At 52.4% G+C, this 8,497-nt stretch overlaps 1 pseudogene; it reads left to right on the plus strand.

Moving 5' to 3' along the window:
• The first annotated feature begins 6,833 nt into the window (after positions 1–6,833).
• Positions 6,834–7,007, plus strand: LOC139269881 (U2 spliceosomal RNA; annotated as a pseudogene).
• Positions 7,008–8,497: the final 1,490 nt, after the last annotated feature.

An 8,497-nucleotide genomic window follows, 5' to 3' on the forward strand; every position in this document is an offset into this window, starting at 1 on the left:
GGGGCGATGTTGGTTCTGAAAAGACCAAATTTTTTGACAATTTCTGTGAAACTCAATTGATTGGTTTGTAAAACCTGTTTGTACCAAACCTCCAGTCAGGTTTGCAGAATCATCTCTAGTTCCCCATGTGGCAGGAACTATGGTTCTCGTATTGGACTGTAGCCACCTAAGGACTCATTTTAAGAGTGGAAGCAAGTCTTCCTCGATTCCGAGGGACTGCCTATGACGATGGGTGGGAAAACAAATTGCGAGGAGGAGAAAATCTGCAAAGGGATATAGACAGGAGAAGTGAGTGGGCAAAAAGTTGGCAGATGGAGTTTAATGTGGGAAAATGTCACGTTATCCACTTTGGCAGAAAAAATAGAAAAGCAAATTATTTTTTAAATGGAGAAAAATTGCAAACTGCTGCAGTACAGAGGGACCTGGGTGTCCTTGTGCATGAAACACAAAAAGTTAGTATGCAGGTACAGCAAGTGATCAGGAAGGCCAATTGAATGTTGGCCTTTATTACAAGGGGGATGGAGTATAAAAGCAGGGAAGTCCTGCTACATCTGTACAGGGTATTGGTGAGACACTCTGAGAACCCCCCCGATCACCCTGGTCCCCACCGTTCCACACAAGGTCAGCCCTCGATCACCCCCCCGGTCTCCCATCCCCCCACACTCCAGTCCCCTAACGACCCCCGACCCCCACAGGAGCTGGAGCATCATCGCGGCGCTCTCCTCAGGCCGCCATGACAGTACTGTAACAGTCACACACACACACCTACAGGCGGTGCTGGGCAACAGTCACACACACACACACCTACAGGCAGTGCTGGGCTTGACCCATCCACCTCCACGGAGGTGTGTGGGGGACCTGACCCATCCACCTCCATGGCACGAACCTGGTATTGCAGTACTTCCAGGAATGGTGCAGTGGCTCTAGGCCTTTTGGCTAAGAGCATTGGCGCAGAGTGATCCTTGAATGGGCCCAAGGTGAGCTCTGGTGTTTGTGATTTGACAAAGAATTGGAACGATTGGCTACGAATTTCAAAAAAAAAAAAACACGGGAAGGAGGCCCAAAGTGGTTCTCCCTGGATCAGGAAGGTGGTTCTCCTATGCTTTTTGGAAATAGGAGGTGGGTGGGGGGGCCTGACCCATCCACCTCCATGGCACGAACCTGGTATTGCAGTACTTCCAGGAATGGTGCAGTGGCTCTAGGCCTTTTGGCTAAGAGCATTGGTGCAGAGTGATCCTTGATGTGTGCAAGGTGACCTCTGGCGTTTGTGATTTGACAAAGAATTGGAAAGATTGGCAACGAAAAAAAAACACGGGAAGAAGGCGTGGCCTTTTGGCTAAGATCATGCGTAACTGACCTGACAGGGGAGTAACCATGACCCCAAAGTGGTTCTCCCTGGATCAGGAAGGTGGTTCTCCTATGCTTTTTGGAAACAGGAGGTGGGTGGGGTGGATTGACCCATCCACCTCCACGGAGGTGTGTGGGGGGCCTGACCCATCCACCTCCATAGCACGAACCTGGTATTGCAGTACTTCTAGGAACGGTGGCTCTCGGCCTTTTGGCTAAGAGCATTGGCGCAGAGTGACCCTTGATGTGTACAAGGTGACCTCTGGCGTTTGTGATTTGACAAAGAATTGGAAAGATTGGCTACGAATTAAAAAAAAATACGGGAAGGAGGCGAGTGAACCGGTGCGCTCAGTGCTATCTTGGGAGGCACTGTTCACCCTCCCGTCGCAGAGAAGACGCACTATCACAGTGCAAATGTACAACCCCCACATCCCCGTCATTGATGTGCTGACTTTCCTCAACAGGTTTTTCGATGGGGCAGGAAACAGCAGTGACTTGAAAGACGGGCACGGAATATGGACCAGCAAGCGCCAGATCCAGGTCACCATGAAGGTGGACGCCAGCGGAACCATCCTGCACCCCCCCTCCAGCTTTTCCATCGGAGGAAGCCGGGGCTACATGGTGTACGCTGGCCAACCCAACGTGTGCCGCACCTGCGGGAAGGCAGGCCATGTGGCGGCAAGCTGCAAGACTGTCATCTGCCGAAACTGCAAGAACGAGGGCCACCAGACAAAAGACTGTAAGGAGACCAAGTGCTGCAACCTCTATGGTCTGGCTTGGCACCTTTACAAAAACTGCCCCAAACGCAATTTCAGCTATGCGCAGGCAGCAAAGAACATTGCACCAGAGGAGGAGGAAGCTGACGAACACAACGCTCCAGAGGAGAGCCACACCCTCCCCCCGACCAATGCCGCCGTGGACTCGGGACAAGACGGCGAGGAAGAGAACACTGCTACCGCGAGCTGCGAGCCACCAGCCTCGCCCCCAGAGCACCGAGTCCAGAAACGAGCAGACATCAGACGATGAAGCGGAATGGCAGACAGTAAGGAAAAAGGCCCGCGGGCGCAAGGCGAAGAGGTGACCACCAAGCTCGGCAGAAACCAGCGACGGCAGCTTGTCTGATGAGGAAAAGTGCCACCGCCTAAAGAAGAGGCAATGCGCCAACCCACGGCCACAGGAAACCGGGAGCAGTGAAGCGACAAACACAGCCCTGCCCCAGAAACCTGCGAGCAATGAAGGGCCCAGCGCACACGAGCTCCGGGACACCGAGAGCGAAGGAGTAACCAACGCAGACCAGACCTGGGATAACGGGAGCAGCGAAGTGCCCAGCACACCCCACCTCCGGAATACCGGGAGCGACGCAGCGATCGACACACACCAGCTCGACACCGCCGCGACTGAGGAAAAGAGGGAACCACCAACACCAGGCGAGGACTATGCAGAGAACATTGAGGACTTAATCACAAAACTGCAGCAGTCCCCTGGTCAAAACATCGCCACAGCAGAGGACGACGATGACCACGCCACCCCAGGTGTAGTAAATGTTGATATTGATGTTGATAGTAATAACTTACACATGCTGGAAATCGCCATTGTGAATTATGGGGGAATTGAAATCGATTTACCTGAAATTGAAAACGATGCATCTGAACTGCAATGTCTGTAAATGTAAAAAATAGCTTTAAAATGGATTTAAAAATTGCTAATATTAACGTGCGTAGCGTAAAATCGACTACGCGATGTGTTTCCACCTTGGGGTACCTCGCCAAGGTCAAAGCAGACCTGCTGTTTTTGCAGGAGTGCGGTCTGCCGCACTTCAGCAGTTACCGGCAGTGGTCACGATGGTGGACCCATGGACCATCCATATGGTCAGAGGGCAACGACAGCCGGGCTTCCGGCTTGGGCATTCTGCTGCAGGGAGGCCACTTCACCATCACCGAAGTTAAGGAGGTGGTGGGCGGCCGCCTCCTTGTAGCAGACGTAATGTACAAAAACTCCCCTCTCAGGTTCATTAATGTTTACGCCCCAGTTCCCAAGGACGAGAGGCTGGCCCTCTTCCAGCAGCTCCCACTGCTACTGGCAACGTCCAGGCCAGTCATTCTGGGTGGTGACTTCAACTGCATCATCGATGCGGCTGGACGATCCAGCAGAGCCGACAGCAAACTGGACGCCACGTCCAAACTCCTGATGGATGCCGGTAAAAGATGCCAAGCTGTGCGACGTCTTCAGCAACCCTGCAGACGGAGCACCGCGCAGATACACCTGGTCGAGACCAGACGGGTCCGTCCGTTCCAGAATAGACTTCCTGTTTGTGTCCCACACGCTCAAGGTCAGATCCACCGACGTCACACCGGTGTTCTTCTCTGACCACTGCCTCCTACTGGCCGACTGTCACCCACAGGAAAACCAGAAATTTGGCAGAAGGATATGGAAGCTGAACGTGAAACTGTTGACTCCGGAAAACGTTGAGGAACTCAAGAGGGATTACAAAGGTTGGAGAACCGTAAAACCCCTCTGCGATTCCCCGATGCACTGGTGGGAAACAATCAAGACGCACATCAAGAGGTTCTTCATCCTCAAAGGTGTTCAGGAGACAAGAGGGAGACAGAGGGAATTGTCCCAACTCCAGACAAATATGCAAAACCTGCTCCTGCTGCAGTCGATGGGGGTCGATGTCGCGGAGGAACTCGAAGAGGTGAAGGGCCAGCAAGCCTCGCTCTTTGCCTCGGAGTCCTCCAAGATCATCTTCCGCTCCAGAGTCCGCTCCGTTGAGCAGGATGAGACGTGCTCGCGCTTCTTCTTCCAAAAGGTACACAGGGGGAGCTCTGTGATCACCAGCCTAAGGGAAGGAGACGGTTCTGTGACGTCTTCGCAGCCTGACATGCAGAGGATCAGCAAATCCTTCTACGACGTCAAACCCACAGACCGCGTGGCCTCCCAGTCTTTCCTGTCGTCTATTTCGGAGGTCTTAGACGACAGCGAACGGGAGAGTCTGGACCACCCGCTAACTCTGGATGAGCTGACAAAGGCCGTCCGGTCCTTCGAAACGAATAAAACTCCCGGAAGCGATGGCTTACCGGTCGAGTTGTACTCGGCTCTGTGGGACTGGATAGGCCCGGACCTGCTGGAAGTGTACGGAGGTATGCTTCTGGCCGGCAGCATGTCAGAATCGATGAGAAAGGCATCATCACCCTCATCTACAAGCAGAAGGGGGAGAGGGAGGAAATCAAAAACTGGCCGCCCATTTCGCTGCTCAATGTGGACTACAAGATCCTGTCAAAGGTCATCGCCAACAGGGTCAAGTCTGCCCTTGAGCTGGTGATTCACCAGGACCAGACCTGCGCTGTCCCCGGCAGGAAGATCTCTGATAGCCTCGCGCTACTCAGAGATACGATCGCCTACGTGCGGGACAGGAGGGTGGACACCTGCTTAATCAGCTTAGACCAGGAGAAAGCCTTTGACAGGATATCGCACACGTACCTGATGGACGTGCTCTCCAAAATGGGGTTTGGGGAGGGTATCTGCAATTGGGTCAAACTGCTCTACACAGACATCAGTAGTGCAGTTCTAATCAATGGGTGGGAAACTCAAAGCTTTCCAATCAGATCTGGAGTCAGGCAAGGCTGTCCTCTCTCGTCTGTCTTGTTTGTGTGTTGTATCCAGCCCTTTGCCGAGTCCATTAGGAAGGATGTGGGCATTAGAGGGGTGACGATCCCAGGCAGCGGAGGCGCCCAGGTCAAAACCTCGCTGTACATGGACGACGTCGCCGTCTTTTGCTCGGATCCGCAGTCGGTCCACAGATTGCTCGCAATCTGCGACCAGTTTGAACTGGCCTCGGGAGCAAAGGTCAATCGCACCAAGAGCGAGGCTATGCTCTTTGGTCACTGGACCGACCGAGCCTCCATTCCCTTCACCGTCAAGCCAGATTTCCTGAAGGTGCTGGGAATATGGTTCGGAGCGAACGGGGCGTGCGCCAAAAACTGGGACAAGCGCATTGCCAAGGTCAGACAGAAACTGGCATTTTGGGAGCAGCGCTCCCTTTCCATCACAGGCAAGAATCTGGTCATCAGGAGTGAGGTGCTCTCGGTGTTGCTGTACGTGGCACAGGTCTGGCCCATCTCTCGCTCCTGTGCCGTGGCAGTCACCCGGGCCGTCTTCCACTTTGTCTGGAGGTCCAAAATGGACCGTGTCCGCAGAGACACGATGTACAAATCTCTGGACAGTAGAGGAAAGGACGTTCCGAACGTGGCCCTCATCCTAATGGCCACCTTTGTGTGCGGCTGCATCAAGCTATGCACAGCCCCCCAGTACGCAAACACCAAGTGTCACTACGTGCTGAGGTTCTACCTGTCCCCATTGTTGAGAAGGATGGGTCTGGCCACGCTGCCGCGAAACGCCCCCACCAGTTGGACCATGCCTGTCCACCTGTCCTTCGTGGAAAAGTTTTTCAAAAGAAACCCCTTTGACCACAAGGCCATCAAACAGTGGTCAGCACGTAAGGTCCTGGACGCCCTCCGAAAGAAGGAGATGGTGGACCCTGTCGGGTGGTTCCCTGAGCGGACTGTCGAACTTGTTTGGCAGAACGTCTCATCGCCAAAGCTCACACACAAGCACCAAGACGTAGCTTGGTTGGCGGTGAGGGGGGCCCTACCCGTCAGAGTATTCATGCACAGCCGACGCCTCAGCAGCACGGCACGGTGCCCCCGGGCCGGCTGTGGGGCGGACGAGACTGTCACCTATCTCCTTCAGGATTGCGCCTTTGCAACGCAGGTCTGGAAAGAGATGCAGTGGTTGCTGTCGAGGTTCATCCCAAGCAGCTCCGTAACACAGGACTCTGTGCTCTATGGGCTGTTCCCAGGGACTCACACCGAGACAGACATCACCTGCTGCTGGAGGGCTATCAACTCGGTCAAAGACGCTCTTTTGTCTTGCCGAAACTTGCTGGTTTTCCAGAACAAGGAGATGACCATGTCCGCATGTTGCAGACTGGCGCAATCCAAGATCCAGGAATACGTGCTGAGGGACGCACTGAAAATTGGTGCAGTCGCCGCAAAGGCACGGTGGGGAAGGGCCACAGTTTAAAGCCCTTCTGCCACGGAAAACCTGGGGGCAGGAATCAGTACAAACCTCCCTCGAGCTGTATTTGTAATTTACTCTTTGTGTACATAGAGCACCAAATCTGTAAACACCAATGTCGTGCCATATACAATGCAAGCTGTGTTACGAAATGCATGTTTGAAAAGAAAAAAATGTAAATGTACCGTCACGCATTCCGGGCACTGTATTGTAACACATGAAATGTAATTTGTGTGAATGTACCACAATGTATCCCGTTTATTGTACCGAATCGCACTTGAACAGAAAAACAAGAAATGTAACGAACGGAACTGCCGTCAGCACCCAGATGTATTGTACGGGATTGCTGACCGCAGCGAAATGTACTGAAATGCCATTGAATGTACTGTACAGATTATTTTATTAAAAAAAAAACACGGCCTTTTGGCTAAGATCAAGTGTCGTATCTGTTCTTATCAGTTATATCCCCTATGGGGACATGATATTGAATTGATTTTTGGACAGGGAGCTAGATCAGGGGCTTGCCCTGTCCACTCCATGCACCGACCTGGTATTGCAATATTTCCAGGAACGGTGCAACTTCGCCTCTCGGCTTTTTGGCCTAAGATCAAACACATTGGCGCAAAGTGATCTTTGACGTTAGAGTTGATCTGGAACGAAATTGGATAAAAAAAATAATTTAAAAAAAAAGTCACACACCACACCGAGATGGAACAGGGGCTTGCTCTGTCCACTCCATGCACCGACCTGGTATTGCAGTGTTTCCAGGAACGGTGCAGCTTCCCCTCTCGGCCTTTTGGCTAAGATCAAATGTAGTAGCGCAAAGTGATCTTTGGCGCTGGAGTTGATCTGACAAGAATGAATTTTAAAAAAGTCTCACACCACACCTACAGGCGGTGCTGGGTAAACCACACTAACACTCAGGGACATGTACACAGTGATACACTGACTGCTCCTCTCCCGAAGCTGAGGCCTCACTCGGTACAGTTTTGTGCTGCTGCCACGAGCCACACGTTAAGGAGAGAGAATGCAACGTTGTGACTGTGGTCTCCTGTCCCCAGATTGCCCCCAGCAGTCAGCACAGAGTGCACAGTGTGATCCCACCATCGGGGGCTGCCCCAACACCCACAGTGTGCAGAGTGAGAACCAATGCTCACACTGGGAGGGTTTAATCCCAGCAGCTTTTAGTGTCTGTGTTTAATCTTGTGCACTCCAGGGGTTCGAGGTCAAATTGATCGTTTTAAAATGATTGATAATTGGCTTTGATTCAAATCTCCTGCTGATGTGCCATTGATTGACAGCCCACCCAGCCAATCAGGACAGACACTTACTGAAATACAGCCAATCCAGCTGAGGGGGAGGTGGGACATTTCCAAAGCACTCGCCAGACACAGACTGAATATTCTTCACGTTTATTGCCTTTTACAGATTCACATTTACAGAAACAAGACTTGAATAAACAGCCCAGCGAGAGCGAGCTGGAGACATTCACAGGGAGAATGCAGCTTTATTAAAAAAGTTGTGGGGATTTTCTCCACACCGTGAGAATCCTGTCCCTTTAAACGGGGACAAAACCTTGAATTGTAACATCAGGGTGAGCAGGGAGGGGGTCTGCTTACTGAAGCGGCACTTCACAGTTTAACATTAGTTTTACTCTGCTGACAGTCTTCAGCATCTTCGAGAGGTTTTACTTGGCAGCACGAGTCAACACTGTCCCATCAAACCCTCCCAGGGCAGGTACAGGACGGGTTAGATACAGAGTAAAGCTCCCTCTACACTGTCCCATCAAACACTCCCAGGGCAGGTACAGCACGGGTTACATACAGAGTAAAGCTCCAATGACACTGCCCCAATAACGTGTCTTACCCCCTGACCCTCAGATGCTTTCCCTGACCCAGTCCCGAGAAGGGAGTAGAAATGCAGTGCTGACAATGACCTTTGCCCTTTTGGCTCACCCCCTGTTCTATTTAAAGTTGCGTCTCCCCCGCGGACTGTCCCTGACACACTACGCACATTCTGCTCTCCTGATGCCCTTGCTGAGGGGAGAGGAGAGGCTCTCGTGGGTGAGGCTGCA

This window comes from Pristiophorus japonicus, chromosome 8 (assembly GCF_044704955.1).
Source record: "Pristiophorus japonicus isolate sPriJap1 chromosome 8, sPriJap1.hap1, whole genome shotgun sequence".
NCBI classification, from domain to species: Eukaryota; Metazoa; Chordata; class Chondrichthyes; family Pristiophoridae; genus Pristiophorus; species Pristiophorus japonicus.